We start from the raw sequence: 17899 nt of genomic DNA on the forward strand, positions 1-17899 counted from the left end.
AAAATATAATTAGATAATTAAACGAACCTAAGTGGAATTCAACTATAATTGTATGTTGCGCCTCTTCCGAGAGGATCAATTGGTAATACCCCTATTCCCTCTCGCCGGAGTTGACACATTTAAACGAATTAAAGGGACGACAAAGGGAAGACACGCCACTTATCCCAAAACCTTCGAGAGGCAAGAAATTTATAGGTTTCGTTATGCCGCCCGACGTACGTTCTGTCGTTCGGTATTAACAGAATAAGAACGTAATCCACGGATTCCGTGCTTTTCCGCAAATCCGTTTCCAGGCTTCTTCGTTTTTAGTTCGTTGCCTTTGTAGGCCGCTGCTTCTATATCCCATATATAGGGTTATCCACTTAACACTAAACCTACCGACACTTCGTGTATACCTATTCCTACCGAGTGCGGTCAAAATGACCGATGATTAAAGAAGTAATAGTTTTTATTTTATTTAACTTAGATAATGGTTAATTTATAACTAAATGTATATAAAATGATGAACTTTCATAAAATTTCGTCCAAATTTACTTTTGTTTAATTTCAATTATAGACTTAAATAGAATTACACTTTTATTTATATAGAGATATATCTTATTCAACTTTGCTACATTTTTTACAAATTATCTTATTATCAGACGTACATTTACCGCATAAATATTTCCTGCATCTTAAACAAATTTTCGTAATTTTGTAACCTTTACAATTCTTTACTTGACAAGTTTTTTGTAGTAATGAATCTGAACTTGTTGATAGTTTTATTGCATGGTTTTTTTTTCCCGCGATTCTTTATATAAAAGTAATATATGCACCAGGTTTATAACAATTTTGTGAATTCTCTGTAAATTGACCCTGTACTGTAGATACTATTGCAAATTTATTGGTTCGTAAACGTTGGCTTCTTTCGCTCTTCTTATCAAATCTTATAAACCTCATAATTTCAACAAAGTCATTCCTGCTCATTGTTCTTGAAAAAAATGCAGGTCTCCAAATTTTATTCCACAAATATGAGACATCTAAATTTTTTGCCTAATATGCACCGCGGGCATATAGCAGAGCAATAAATGCATCTAGTTCTCTCTTAGTCCCTAATACTCTATTTGCTTCTTCTTCCGTACATTTTATTATATGATGCCTTATACGATGATCAATGACGAGATGAAATGACGTCTTTACCTGTCCTTTCATTATATGCCGTTTAGCATATCCCTAAAAGTATTATGAACTAATGTCCTGTCAGGTGTGGGACTTGCATCTATTTCTCTCCGAATTGTCTCATCGGGCCCAGTTTCGATACGTTGGTTCTCACCCTTTGCTGTCAACGATAATTTCTTTCCTTTTTGTCCTCACGTAAACGCTTATTTATAATATTCAACTCTGATTCGATAATAAATAGCTTTTCATGTGTTTCCATACCGTTTCCGGTTGCTGAAGTTTCTTTTTCATCGCACACTGAACAGTCTTCTATGTCTATAATTTTTTTTTAAATTTTTTTTTTCAAAGTCTTGACATTTCTAGGGTAAATGTGGTGGCACTCGACCATGGAACTTTCCATTGGTTTCGCGACACAAAACGCTATACCTTCAAAGCGTAAGGCTTTCGCCGAATATTCGGAAGAATGCATACGCGGCAACTGTCGCGGACATCTAATAAACGCGTGCGTAGTGGGGATATCGAGGGGCAACAAAGAAAAGAATCCGTTTGGTTTCCAACAAGCGATTCATTCTGCCCCGAACTGCGAAGTGCGAATGGTTTAGCGTCATAGCGAAGCAAACACAATTCGAGATACGTGATTATTAACTCTTGATTGTTAATCGTTGATCGTTGATAGTTAATCGTTAATCGTTAATTGTTGTTGATAGTTAATCGTTGATCGTAAATTGTTGATTGTTGATTGTTAATAGTTTAATAAACCTTTTTTGTTGAACATCAAGAGTATTTCTTGTTGGCACCTTCACTAACAACCATCTCATAAATATTTATCACAGAATAATACTATGTACGGAATACAAAATTATTGTCAAATGTGATATGCTTTACTTTTTCTTTTATAACAACTTTACACAAAACGCTCTGAGATGATTTCTGTCTGAATTTTAGAAATAACAAGTTCAGATGTCGACTGATTGACTAACAAACTGAGATGTATTCTAGTCGAAAGGACAATAGCAAGTAAGAATATGGTCTGTGACGGTGATGTTTACACGAAAATATTGATGAGTATTGACCGTTCTCCACCGACGGTTATTCGAGGGTGGAATTGGGAAAGCTTTTCCCGTGTTTTATCGCAATAAGTAACAACCCTAAGAAACATCTCGACTTTTAAAATGTTTGTAACAATGGACTGTAAAAAATGCTAAATTTTATGGCGGTTGCTTAGGATTATTATGGGCCTGAGTTGATATGTCTTGACAGCTGGTGGCCATCTTGATCGAGGGATGGATTATGTTTTATAACAAGATTGCAGGTGTAACAGCTGCTATTATTTGTTATTACTTGAGATCGCCTTTTCTTTGTACTGATTGTATTTATTTTAAAAATAACTTATATATTTTGTTGGGCGGTCAAAATGACCACTCACAGTAGGCAAGGCAGAATACAAATCTTTCTCAGAAAATAAAAGAGCAAACTAAAAGTAAATACAGAAAAATATATATTATATGCATGTTTTAGGAAAAGTGAGAAATTATGGAGCGATATGATAAAGTTTAAATATGGTTAAATTTGTGTAGAAGTTCAAGAGCGGTCAATTTGACCGCCGCTGGTAGGTTTAGTGTTAACTCGGAACTGTGCTCGCACCAACATTGGGAATGACAACAATGCAACATATATGCTTGCTATTGCGGTCAAATGTCGCGAACCATATGTGAACCATTGATAGAAGTATAATTAGGCGAGAACATAGAGCTATAGCGGCACTAGGCCGCAAAGAGCAATTCCCTTTTCAACGATTTCTTCGGTACACAGTACACCATCGCTGGAAGACTGTTTATGAAAGACCGACGAAACATATACAATGTCGTGATAAAGCGTAAGTGTCGACAGGCCTAATGGGCCATCGATATCCCTTTAGTCCTTCCATCAAATACTCGGAAGAAGACGTACGTGATCACGATCGCAGACGGTAACGTGCGTAGTGGGGATATCGAAAGATGACAAAGGGAAGAAAGTGGATTAACAGATGAGTTGTCAGCAAGCAGTCGTCAGTAGGAATCGCGAGTTAATAAACAAACTGTTGAATAAAACACCGAGTATTCATTTGGCACCTTTCACGTTTTATACCTCAGAACGGTTTGGTTGTCGTCGAAACACTTTAAATTTGACACCATAATCAAGGATCGCTGAGACAGCGAACCTCGTGTTTTCATCCGACGATTTCGTGCCCCTGCGTGTTCCTGAAGCTTCGAAGCAAGCAAACGCGCCCGATTCTGGTCTCACATGTAGCTCATATTTACTTATAATGAGAATTGATTGTAAATAGTGTACCAAGTTAAAAAAAGAAAGACTTTTTTTATTCCATTCGGTAATTTTCACTTCTATTTTATTAAATACTTTCTTCCACGTCGTACTTTGCTAATTTGCTAACGGTCACTTTCTAGAAATTGTAGTTGTTGTCAGCTAGTATCTGATTTTGGGTCGTTCTGCTGTGAATACGTCGAATGTAAGAATAAGGAACGAAGAAAGCAATTAAAAAACAACAAGGTACCTAACAAAATTTATATTTAGAGAGACCAGTTCAATAAACTCATTTAACTCTTATACCAACGGTCAAAGAAGAAATTGGTAGGTACGCAGAAAAAAATACAAGGGAAGAACGGCAACACATTCAAACCAGCTGACTGCTGAAGCGAGCAAAACTCTCATAAAAAGAAAACTAAAAAGAGAACACTCCACTGACCTCACTAAAGAAATAAAATAATCAAACTCGAAGATGGTATCCCGCTGGGGGTAACCACCCACATGTTATTTAGCAATGGAGTTAGAAAAATTTACCAAATGTCCAGCTGGACAAAATTTAAAGTACAAATTAAATAATAAAAAAAAAAAAAGAAAATAAAATTTAACTCTTGTACTGCAGTGTTTGGATTCGTTCGTACTACTCGGCAAACAGCGGATGTTATTTGTGCTAGAACGATAAGAAGCCGAACGTATTTCCAAACTAAACGACGGATTTAACCTGAGTAATCAGTATTCAGCTCATAGATGGCTCGAAACATTTGCTTCTAGCAGTAAGCGTACATGTTACACTGTTGCCATTCTTAAGCCGGGTACACATTTGGTACTTAATCTTGTTACGGACACTCGTTACTCTTGTCACACGCTCAAGAAGACCACCCGCTCCGAAACAGTAATAGGGTAGGCTAGACATCCTGCATACCACAGCTATCGAAACAATAAGCAAATAGTAACGGAATAGGCGCCTCTGAGATACACCAGACGACAATCCTTCCAGAGGAACTAAAACCTCAGTATAAAAACCCTCAGTCTCTTGTAATACTTTGAATCATTCTGTAACACTTTGAACCGTCACTCGGTTGGATTTGCATAATAAATTCTATTACCATATACAAAGTTCAATTTCTTTACCTTATTCGTGAAACGTTCGAACTGCGACACGAGAAGATCACCGGCGATCTATCGGTTTCGTGATTTCTTGTGTCTCCGACGTGACACTCCCTTTAGTACGTAGTAGTTCCTGGTAACGCAGTTCTATGCAGAGACGATTTACTTAAGCCGGGAACACATTTGTGACAACAGCTTGTCTTGTTACCGCAATCTGTTACCTAGCCAATGGTAACAAATGTGATCGGCGTCTTGTTACTGTATACCGTGACTTGTTACTTGATTGTTCCGACGGTATTTTGAAAAAGTCGCGTACCGAGATCCGTTATTTTTATCAAAAAACAGCGTACAGATTTTCTGGTCACTCGGACACTTTTGCATCCCTATACTCGATCAGGTAGCCTCGCCTTTCAAACCACCCCTGATAATAATAGCTAATCAAAAAGTTTGCACGTCGACCGCTAACAATAGCTACCGAACAACAACAAATTTCTACGTAACTGGAGAAATGCAAAAAATGATCGTGAACGGATTCGATCGGACAGATCAAAATTCTCTCCAAACTGTCATATTGACATAAATAATTAATATTATAATGACGAAGAAATTTTCTATCGTAAAACACTGTTCATACGTTTGTTTGCTAATGTTTGACAGAAACCCAAAATTTAACGATTTATTTAAATGTTCTACAAACCTTGCAACAAATTTTTTTGTTCAATACTAATAACTTTTTAACATAAATAAGATAATAACGTTTTATAGGGAATGCCATGATAGGTCGATTAATGTATTAAAAAGTTTATAGATCCATTTGAAAAAATAAAGTTGATCTTTTTTCTTTTCCCGAACAATATTTTACACTTTCATGAAGAAAAGGCATGTTGCTTTACAGTGATTTCGACAAACAACATGTATTTTCAAATTTTCTACTTTCATCGCCTTTGCTCGCCTTAATTGCAAATATCGTGTCATAAATCTCACCCCTCGAAGATGGTATCCTGCTGGGGATAGCCATCCACACGTTATTTAGCAATTAAGTTAGAAAGATTTACCAAATGTCCAGCTGGACAAATTGTAAAGTACAAATTAAATAATAAAAAAAAATCTCACCACTTCACAAATAGCAATGACTTTATCTACCTCTGTTTGTTACTCGTCATTCGAATAAAATTTGCATCTTTTTAAGTTGGGATGTTTGGTAATTACGCATTAATGGGTACACACTGTTTTTCAGACAGTTGAAAAATAGTTAAAACACGGAGAAATGCTTTGGTATGATTGAAAAACATAAATAAAATCATTAAATTTTCAGTTTCTGTCAAATATTAGCAACTAGACATATGTATACTTTTTCATCGGTATAATGTTAAGTCTTTAATATTAATCGTGTACTTGTTGTTTATTCGTGATGCAATATGGTCTCGTGTGGATGATGCCATGGTTATCCTAGCCAGACGTTCAATCTCGAATCAAGAGTCAAGAGGTACCTGATTACTTTCTTTGGAGCAGGTCACTTTTCCGACATTCAGCTGAATAGGCGAACCAAGTAGCGAGTCACGATATGCAGCAGCAGAACACCGTCTTACCATGACCTATTGACTAGATAACAGGTCGCGATAAAAGAACAAGGTATAGTAACAAATGTGTACTCGAATTTTTAAATAAATTAACTCGGCGCCGAACTGTGTTACCAGTAAAGGAAGTAACGAGGTCAGTAACAAGATTAAGTAACAAATGTGTATAACAAATTAATATATCTATAAATATTCTCAGTATCCATCACTTACACCATGAGTTTACACTTTTTGGAAACTTTTGTACTTGCATTTAAAATGCCATTGAAAATTGGCTCAAGTTTACAAAGTATCTACAATGCATTTATATTTTTATCTACAGTTACAATTTCGTGTCAATTGTTAGTATTTAATGCAAAAATATACAGATATTCGTTATTCGTTAACGCAACTTATCATCGAACGTGGTTAAATAATCTTTTTACGGATACAAAACATCAGTGTGTATACATACTCTTACAAAATTAAAATTATACTTTACAAAATTTACAATGAATTTTCTCTGTACCGTGGATGATAAGGATGACAAACGAGGTATCTTCGCCGCCAATACCGATCGCGATGTAACAGGCAAACGAGCGAAAGAGACAATGACACATCGCTCTTCACGATGACTATTGCTAGAAAAATGCTTAGATAGTATACAACCGATACTTTCGGGATCCCGACACATATTATATTTCCGGAGGTCCGCCAGACCCCGCTTGGTTTATATCGACAGGAACCGAAATTCGGGAGTCCCGTGATTTTCGGTAACCGCATATTCCTGATAGAAGTATAATTAGACGAGAACACAGAGCGGTTTGATTGTCGCCAAAGAGCTTTTTTGGCGTCACAATAAAGAGAAGATGAGCACTGTTCTTTATACGATATTCTATCGGACGATTTCACAATCCTGCATCCTCACGCAGCTTCGAAGCAAGCAAGAGCGTCCGCTTCTGTGCACTCCCTCATGTAGCTCAATATTTTTGTTATTAATTGATTATTGGAGTGCTTACATCAAATGTAATTACCATGTAATTATTCGCATTCTTATATACATCGTCTCTTCTTTCTATTTTGTTCAGTAATTTTCACTTTGAACGTATTAAACATTTCCTTTCACGTCGCAATTTCAAATTTGTTAAACTTTGCTTTTTACGAATTGACCGCTATTGTCTGATTCCGGATCGCTTTGTCGTGAATGCGTTAAATATAAAAATAACGAGCAAGGAAAGTAATGGAGAAGCAGCAAGATACCCCACAGAGTTCATATTTAGGAAGGCCAGTTTAAAATTATAGAAATTTATTTATTCCTCGTACTGCAATGTTTGGGTCCGTTCGAACCCGAATACGTTACGACCAAACCTCGCTAGTCTGCAAGCAATTAATTTATGCGATAGCCTAGTTGTTTATGTTAAAGCGGCGAGCAGCCGAACGTATCTCTGAACTAAGCGATGCATCAGTGTTCGATATAATCTCACAATGTTTGACCTAGACACCATTTCCTGTGTAATTGATCAAACCGTCCACATTTAGAGGCTATAGCCACGTTTTATATCATTTTGTTCACAAGAATCTTAACACAAAGAAAATTATAAAATAGAGTATAAAAGAAAGTTATCCAGACTGATAAACTCTGTGATATATTTCAAAATCATCGAAATCGGAGAGGAGGCAACTTCATCCAAATTTGTCATAACTAAATAAAAAATATGAAACTTTATATCTCTTATTTCGGCGACTTATTAATAATTGCGTCATCGCCGAAACAGATCACTCATCATCGGCCACTGCTCCGAGCAATCCGGTTCCATGGAGTAGTGGTAGTACATGGTTATCAGGAATATGATCCTGCGATATAAACAATTTCCGCTGTTAACTATGACGGGTATCGACGAAGAAAATTATTAATAAATCGCGGAAATAAGAAAAATAACGTGTTTTATTCTGTATTTCGAAGTTATAAGGTCATTTCAGTTGGATCGTTGCGATTCTTACGACCAAAATGATACCCAACATGGCTGTACTCTCCAGAGGCGGACGATTCAGTCAACTGCGCGGAAGGCAATGTCTGTATTTGCTCGAACATAACATTTCGAGATTACAATGAATATTGATACCAAATGCGTCATTTAGAGGCACGTTTGGCTTATTATCGCTCCAACATAAATAAAAACAACTTCTGTCGATTGCCGATATAATGGCACTCGGTCGCAACGTACTGGGGTTCAAAAGGACCCAAGCATGCACGGGTTAAATTAATTTCCATTCTTTTTAACAGGTCTGTCTAAATATAAATTCTGTAAGTTGTCTCGCTGTACCTCACTTGTTTTTCTTGTTCTTCATTCTTACATTTGATGTATTCACAGCATAGCGATTCGAAATCATATTCATAATCAGATAATAGCTGTCAATTTGTAGAAAGTCACTGTTAACAAATTTGAAGATACAACGTAAAAGAAAATCTTCAATACGTTAAAAAGCAAAAATATCGAACGAAATAGAAAAGGAATTGTGAAGTTCGTAAAAATACGAATAATTACATTGAAATTACATTTTACGTACACATGTCGAGCTACATGAGAAAGTGCATAGAAGCGGCAGCTTTTGCTTGCTGTGAAGTTTCACGAAACCGCAGGAACATGAAATCGACTGGCAGAAAGGCGACGCTCGTTTCTCTTTATCGTATAGAGAACAGTGATCGCCTGCTGTTTATTGTGACGTTAAATTTAAATTGCTTTAGCGTTCGGTAACAACGAAATTGTTCTGTATTCTCTTAAATGCGATATATCATTATAGTAGCACACGTAGATGTTATATTGTTGCCATTCTCAATGTTCTCGCCGCCCTCTGTTTCAATGTTAAATGTATGATGCTGTACATACAGGGTGGTTGGTAACTGGCGGTACAAGCAGAAAGGGGGTGATTCTACGCGAAAAAAGAAGTCGAAAATATAGAATAAAAAAATTTCGTTTGAGGCTTTGTTTTCGAGAAAATCGACTTTGAATTTTCGCTCGGTACGCGTGCACTTTATCACGTCTCGTTATAACGAATCTCACTGTAGATTTAAAAAAAAATTAAAAAAAAAATTAAAAAAAAATTTTTATTCTATATTTTCGACTTCTTTTTTCGCGTAGAATCACCCCCTTTCCGCTTGTACCACCAGTTACCAACCACTCTGTATATTTGCCAAGAACGTGTACAACTAGACGGAATTCAGAGCTTTTTGACAAGAGGCCATAGTGAGTGTCGCTATAATTCGTGATACGATTTGTAACTACTTCTTGCGAAGTTAAACCTTATTAAACTGTAAAATGTTGTATCCAGAGTTGTAAATTTGAAATAGTGGAAATATGCTTCATACTTTAAACCGCTATTTTTCGTTTATCATTCGATTTTCAACAATACGATGGTATGCAGGAAGTGTAAAAAGGAAACTGGGAATATTTTAAATTTATAGTTATTATTAATTGTTAAAGTGTTCGGAATTAATTATTTATATTTATTTAATTTAATTGATTAAAGCTATTGATTATATAAATACTTAATTTGACTATTCTATTATTTTATAAAGTATGTTACATTTAATTTTTTTAAATAATGCTTAATTACATTAATTAAATGATTAATCACTTATCAATTATCGAAATAACTGATCAGTTTTATGAATGTAAAATTGAAAATCGAAATGTTATATGTACAATCAATACACTATCATTAATGCACTATCATTAAGTGCTTAGATACTGGCATTTTTGTTATAATGTTGGACAACATGACCAATCTCAAAAGTAAATGTAAAATTTGGATCCAAATAATCAAAGATGTATTAATGTGAATAAACTCTATGAATCACAAGGAAATCTGCTCTGTAAAGGATTGCACCCCATTGTTGGTTGACATTAGAATCCAGCATTTTATCGAAAAGGGAAGAAGCATCCATTGAAACTGTTATTGGAATCTCAAGAATTCCAAAAAGCATTCTAGACGATCTAGACGATGTGTCAAGTGATAAAAATGCAGTATCTGAAGTAATGGAAAAATTTGTTTGTCAATTATACGGTATCCGATCAATTCGAATTGATAAATTAACGCAACAGCATTGAAAACTACGGCCGCTCGCTTATTAGTTCTCTATCCACTTTTATTCGCCGTTTCATGATTGCTATATTGCATATTTATTTCTAAATGTTTAAACAATATGTAAACCAAATTTCAGCATCCGAAGTTTTCACTCTGTAGCGGCACATGAGTCATAGGACGATTCGAATCGAGAATGATTCATGGTATTGTTTTGCCTCGGGGTATTGACACCGTTACGATGTACGGGACTTAAAAGTATAGAAACTCCGGACAAAACAATATCGCCGCTACGTGCAACCGTCAATCGGCGTCGAATTCAAACTTTACAGTACTCCTCCGACCAGTATAAATAAACGAACACGTTCTCTAGGACAATCACTATCTATAGTATCCTTATATTGAGTAGCATTGAGCGAGCGACGTATTATACTAACTCGGTATTCTGTACTTAGAACGATTTTAAATATATCTGACTATTACAAGTATTCACTTGTTTCGTCATTTAAAATAACACGTTTAATATCCACAACAACTCTTTCAGTCACCGCTTTATCTCTCACCTAGCACGAAAATTTTTCTGTTTCACTGCTCGGCCCGGCAAACCTTTTCCGGTGTGGCGCTGCAGAAATGCCTTTTCTCGAATGGCAATACCAGAGAAGAAGCGACAATGCTCACGTTCGTGGGTTGAGTTGTACTATGGTACAAGAGCTGCACCAAGCGGCTCCGTGTTGCAAAAGAAGGAAATTTACCCTGTTTTGTACCACACTAGCATAGACAAGAACCTAGTTCCACCCTAGCATAGACAAGAACCTAGTTTCACCTTAGCGCAGACAAGAACTTAGTTTGTCACAGGCGGGAAGTTCTAAGGCCCTTTATCATGTAAGTGTCATTCTCAATGTTACCGATGCAGCGTAGAATGAGATTAATATGAAATTACAGAGTATAAGACAAAACATTGTATAACCGTAAACAAAGTATGGGTCATCGCACGCTCTTATATACAGGTTTGCAAATTTCTATAGAGGGGGTAAGGGCTTAGTGATCGAACGATGTTGGTTAATTTGTCCGTAGTAATACGCTTCAATTGAGAAGTTAAGATTCCTTGTATAGCGCCATCGTGTAAAAATAACCAAAACCACTTGTCTCTGCTTCTTTCTCTTTTTACTTGACTCAGGACGCGATAATGCTAATAGAGGACCAACTTTTGTTTTACTTATATGATTATTACGATCATATTATTATTATTTTTTATGTAACTGATGTCTGATAAATGTTATATGATATAAAAAATTTTTTCATTATTAAGAAGCTTTGTAAACTCTAAAATTATACTACTATTTTGCTTTTCCAATAAAAAATTTAATAACACTGAAATGTTTCAATCATGAATAATATTTTGGATATGATGTTATTTACATACATTATAGGTATTGTTAATAGTTACTTAATCTTTTAAGGGATCAGAGGAAACTTAAAAGAGTGTTACTTTTCAACATATGCGTCAAATATAAATTATTCGATTTGAAAATTGTAATTTTGTTCAACATTTTTGTCGAAAATAATAATATACATTTGTAGCGGCACACGAGTCATAGAACGATTCGAATCGAGAGTGACTCATGTTGTTGTTTTACCTAGGAGTATTAACGCCGTTTCGATGTACGAGATTTAAAAGTAAACAAACTCCGAACAAAACAATATCGCCGCTACGTGTAACCGTCTACCGGAATTGAATTCAAACTTTCCGGTACCCCCGACCAGTAGAAATAGACGAACATGCTCTCTAGGACGTTTATTAACCAGTATCATTATATCGAGTAGCATTGAGCGAGTGACGATTACGACGTAATATACTAACTCTGCATTCTGTACTTAGAACGATTTTTAAATATATCTGACTATCACAAGTATTCACTCGTTTCGTCATTAAATAAATCAACACGTTAGTTGTCCACCACTCATTCTATGATGATACATAATTAATATTCGTTTAAACAATATTTTTCTGTATAAAACGTGATACTGTATAAAGAGTGGTTGGTAACTGGTGGTACAAGCGGAAAGAGGGTGATTCTACGCGAAAAAAGAAGTCGAAAATATAGAATAAAATTTTTTTTTTTAATTTTTCCATCGAGACAACGATCTACAGTGAGATCCGTTATAACGAGACGCGATAAAATGCACGCGTACCGAGCGAAAATTCAAAGTCGATTTTCTCAAAAACAAACGAAAAATTTTTATTCTATTTTTTCGACTTCTTTTTTCGCGTAGAATCGCCCCCTTTCCGCTTGTACCGCCAATTACCAACCACCCTGTATATGTTTACCTTAAATAAACGGTGAAATATTATGAAAGGTAGTTTAGTTTATTCATTGAGTAAGCTCAATGGTTTAGTTCATATTCTTTACCTTCAATGCTTTCAGCGAAGGATGTCATTATATACAAAATTCTAACTTTTCGATCGCAGCCTTCTACAGTGATCGATTCGTAAAGTACAACTCTCGAAATTACAAGCCGTACACCTCCTCCACTGAACGCGGACCTATTTACACGGTATCTGAAGAAAGGAGCCTACCCCCGAATATGGCGGATGGCGAGGTTGTTCTTCCTTCGAGAAGAAGGTTGACCGATAGACTCGTCATCCGCGTATCGGCCGGTGAGCCTATTAAACGAGGTGAGCAAACACTTTGAAAGACTTATTGCCGCCCGTCTGGAGGTCCACATGTCGGAGCGGGTGCCCGGTTGGCACGAAAACCAGTACGGCTTCTGGCGGGGCCGCTCGGACCCTGGGATGTGATAGTGGAGGTCATTGAATTCTTGCAGGTGCCTCCCTGTCTTATGCGTGCCATCCGGGCCTATCTGAGGGACAGGTAGGTCGGGTACACCGGCAAGGATGGAAAAGGGCGGCGACCCGTCGAGCGCGGTGTTCCACAGGGTTCTGTCTTGGGATCAATTTTGTGAATCGTCGGCTACGACGCGGTGTTTCGCAGTCCCCTGTCCCCGGACACAGGCACGGTGTATTATGCCGACAACACGTTGGTCCTGGTGCCTGAGCCTGGGTTCGGCCTGGGTTCGGCCTGGGTTCGGCCTGGGTTCGGGCGAGGACTGCTACCCGAAATTAGACCCGAGGAATGACTCCTTTAGATTGGGAGAAGATGCAGGAGCGCTCCGGCAGCAATTCGAAAAAGGTCCCGGGATATTCCTGTTAACCCATCGTAGGGTTTCAGTCGGTAAGAGTCTAACACTACCCCCCGCTTCCCAGAAGTGAGGCGGGGTGTCCATGAGGATTTCCCCACGTAAGAAAAAAAAAGAAATGATTTTTTGAAGATATTTTTTACCGGTGAGCTAATAAATCAAATAACAACTGAAAGAATAATTATGCTGTAAAAATGATAGGGTGAGGACACTGTTATCACATTCAATTTGGCATAATGTCACGAAGGAAGAATTTTGGCCAAACCAAGGAAGCATCTTGGTGAATGCTTTATAAATTATCATACAAAAAGATAAAGAAATTAATATTACAAAATCATATTTTCAAAGATGTAAATATAGATAAATTATTAAAATATAATGTTTGTCTAAGTTAATTTGTGCATACAATCGTTTTACGCTACCAGTAAGACACACACGCGTCACATATGCGCTAAATCATCTCGAGTTGCTACTTTGGCCGACTGAAGTTCTTGAGCACAAAGCATTAGTATAATATCTAGATACATTATCTCCGACTTGATTGCGGCAAATTTTCAACTTCTGTGGTGCGTCAGAGAAACCTCTGTTCTTCGGATTGCGATTATGTAACTACATGCATGCAAATATCGAATGTTACTATAATTAAGTGACAAAAAATTTAAAATATGTAAATGGTCAGTTCGTAACAACCGTAATATATCCGTGTTCTTATACAAGCCAGACTCTGCGTCATTAATTTTGGCTGAAAAAGCAGATTTAAATGTACTTAAAAGTACAGCTATCTAAACTATTAGTCCTAATTAGTATTCACTCATAACGATGTTTATTAGGTATTTTATTTTCATCATTATTATTATTTGTCACTTTCAATAAAATATTTAACTCGTTCTAAATCAACGCGTGTTAAAAATCCTGTGTTTCGTACAAATAAGCGTGCAATCTCGGAGAAAGGGAGCGGAATTGATTGAACGATCAAACGAACTTACCTGTAAGTAAAATTCGATCGCAATTGTATGTAGAACCTCGTTCGAAGAGATTACAGCCCTTCCAAACAACGGTACCCCTCTACCTTATAAATTAATCTACTGCAATTGTAAGATATAGATCAGAAAAAATAATTAGCAATGGCAATGCTGTACCCGCGGCAGTGCTATGAAAGGGTTTCTCGTTTTGTTTCGCTCTAAAGCGCTGTGATTTTTAGTAAGCGAAGGAATATTACATGTGTAATTTCCTCGAACGATACTTCTGATATAATTGCGAAAGATAAGAATTAAGTTGCATATGCATGAAATATGCAATATGTTTGTACATATTTTGTAACATAAATGCGCAAGACATATGCAAGATAGAATTTATATACAGTACGAAACACGTTTTCAGATTCTATTAACATACGGCTTTAATAACGACCTTGATAAGTATGCATATATAGTACATCTCATATACGAGCTGATTCTGTTTCGAATTTTCGGATAATCAAACGATTAGAAACATATTACACAGAAAAAAATATAACTTATTACACAATATATGCATTATATAAATATTGTTTACTCATCTTTGTCCTGCCAATCTTCCTGTGCTGCCAAATTTCATATTTTTTTCAAAGTTGATAATTCCGCTAGGGTACTTTCTTCTTGTGTTGCATACCATCTCAGGGCTTTTTCCGACGCCGTAAAAGCTTCAGAATGCGTTGGAATGTCATTCCTACCTTCTTTGTCTTTATTGCTCCCTTCGTTAGAAATCTCTTTAATCCTTTCAATAATTGATAGAACTGCATTGACATCGTTATTAACGTTACCAACGATATTTGGGACATTTCGTCGTTATCTTCAATGTTTGATAACTGATGTCATCCCGCGTATTGGCAACAAAATATATACATTCTTTCGTATTTAACTGTATATATGCCATTAAAACATTATTTTCAGATTTATAACATATCGGAATGAACTGACGTAATAAGTGCTTTTTATAGCATCGTTTAAAGCACTCAATGATGTAACATTGGGTGGTAAAGGTTTTTGTGAATTCATGTTTTCCGCGTTTTCTCTAGCCTGCCTTAGCTAGACTTAATTGTCGTTCTCTGACTGCTGGTACAAATATTGTTGAAAACCATTTCATAAAGATGTTCGTATCCACCCAAGAATTTCTCTGAGATAAATACATAACAAGCATAGCATTTGAATTCACATGTTTCAAGCACCGAGGTTTGTTATTCTTTCCAATTAGCAATACAGGAAGTTCGTAACTTCCGGAGGCATTCGCACATAAAACAGTCATAATTGTATCTTTATTGACCCTATGACTCGGTGCTGAGTGTCCATATTGACAAAGTAAAGTCTTTCGCAAAAATAATTTCCATAATAATCCTATTTCATCTGCATTATAGACATTTTCGGACATATAATTTTCTTGTTTTAATAATTCTGTAAATTATTTCTTTCAAATTTCAGCCACAAATTTATTTGACGATAATTTTTCGCCCAATTTATTCGATCCACCAACACCGTTACGTGTTTTAAAATTCGCCGATCAACCCGGTGATACTTTAAAGTTAGAATCGCCATTCAATCTTGTATTACACTGTAAAACCTGCCCGCTTAATGTAGGGCCAGATATAGGCTTTCCATTGTCACGCTTTTAACAAAACCATTCATACACTGTCATATCAAGGATTTTATTATTAGCAGTTTTCATACGTTTTTGTGTACGTATTACATGAACTCTCGCTATGATTCACAATTTCGCACTTTCTTTTTTTTTGTATCACAAACAGTTGATTTTCCAATAGCGTAAGATATTGGTATTTCAGTTACGGTTTCATCATTATCTAATTGATTAATTATTCCACGTTTTATTCGAATAAATAAAGGCTATATATTACGATTTGGAGATATATTGGCACACAGCGTCATAGTCGACTAATCGAAATGTTAATACATTCAAATTAGTAATATTTAAATTCATATTTGTCATGTATAAACCGCAGTTCGAATAATCGAGTTTTTACGATATTTCAAGCTGCATCTGTGCTATAAGGACAAGTCACATAACAACACTGTGTAACACGTTGTGAAAATAAATAAAAAAATGTTATACTTATGTACATTCTTTTTCAAGCATATTAAATCTTTGTTAAGTGCAACATTTATTATCCATATTTGCTCAAGTTTAAAGATTGAATACACAGTATCAAATTATCAAATTCATTCAAATTATCATCTAGGATGCGCCCAGGTAGTTAAAATATAAGCAGTGATAAGCATAAAAGGTGATTCGGTGCGAAAAACAAGTTAAAAGTATCGGTAGTAAAGTAGTAAAGTAAATTAACATCTTTTCATGCGACGTGACGCTTCTTGTTATTCCCATCTCTGCGTATATTTTTAATTCATGCTTTTACGAATTCCACGTATGAAAAATTGTTTGTATTTATAGAAGCGTCTTCGAGAATGCCTTTATTGGACTTTGCACGTCCAGAATTGACTTTCAGAAGATACGTAACAAATTACGCTCCTACGAATATACATAATAATTATGTATTGTCCCTAAGATGTTACGATAAGCCCAATTGTTAACTTCGGTTATACATCCCAAAATAATGTGCCAATTTTGAATTGATCCGCTTAATTTTCGCACGATCGATTTATCAACTTATGAATATCTCAACTTATCCTCCGAACTTATACGCTTTTTGAAAGATCTAGATTTTGATGTTGAAGCGAAAAAAAATTGTTCATTTAGACGCTTGGTTGAAATACAGCAGTGATCATTTTGCTTAACCGTAAAATGCAAAATTCTATAAAATGCAATAAAATGTAAAAGTGGAACTTAACTTTCTATCAATTTTAAAAATTTTAGAAAATGCTTCTCTAGAACCAATTCGCTCTAAGATGGATTTCTTCGTCAAAAAATTGCCAACGATAAACTATTAAATATTAAGAGGTTCAACAGTCGTCGTTTTACAGTTTATCACCTGTGTTATGGAAAGGTGGAAAAACGTATGTAATTTATGTAACGTATATAATTTATGGAAAAATTACATTATTTCGGCAACTTAAAACAGCACTTAAAAAAAATCTGCTTTTATTTGTAATTTCGGACTACATGAAAAAAATACAGAAACGATTGGTAAAATCTATTTTCTTGTTCGACAAAATTTAGGGGCTGAGAATAAACATAAAATCTTGTCGGTCTTCTTCTTCACTTATCGTTATTGTCAAAACTACATTTATTGTTACAAAATCACATTTCCGTGAATAACAAGTTATATCTTTGCCGTTGTCGTTCACTTTCTCTACTTTTTCAATTAGAGTATTTTTTAAAAACATACCCGTGGTACGTAAAATTCATACTCTACACCAAATATGTCGAAATAATTTCTGTGCAAAGTCTTCTGTCCTCTTCTCCCGTTCTGAATAACAGAGGTGTCATAGCTCGAGAGAAGATTCTTCACAAAATATGTAATTACATTGATTAATTAGCCAGCAATTAGA

This window comes from Bombus flavifrons, chromosome 12 (genome assembly GCF_040668555.2).
Source record: "Bombus flavifrons isolate JBK064 chromosome 12, iyBomFlav1_principal, whole genome shotgun sequence".
Taxonomy (NCBI): Eukaryota; Metazoa; Arthropoda; class Insecta; order Hymenoptera; family Apidae; genus Bombus; species Bombus flavifrons.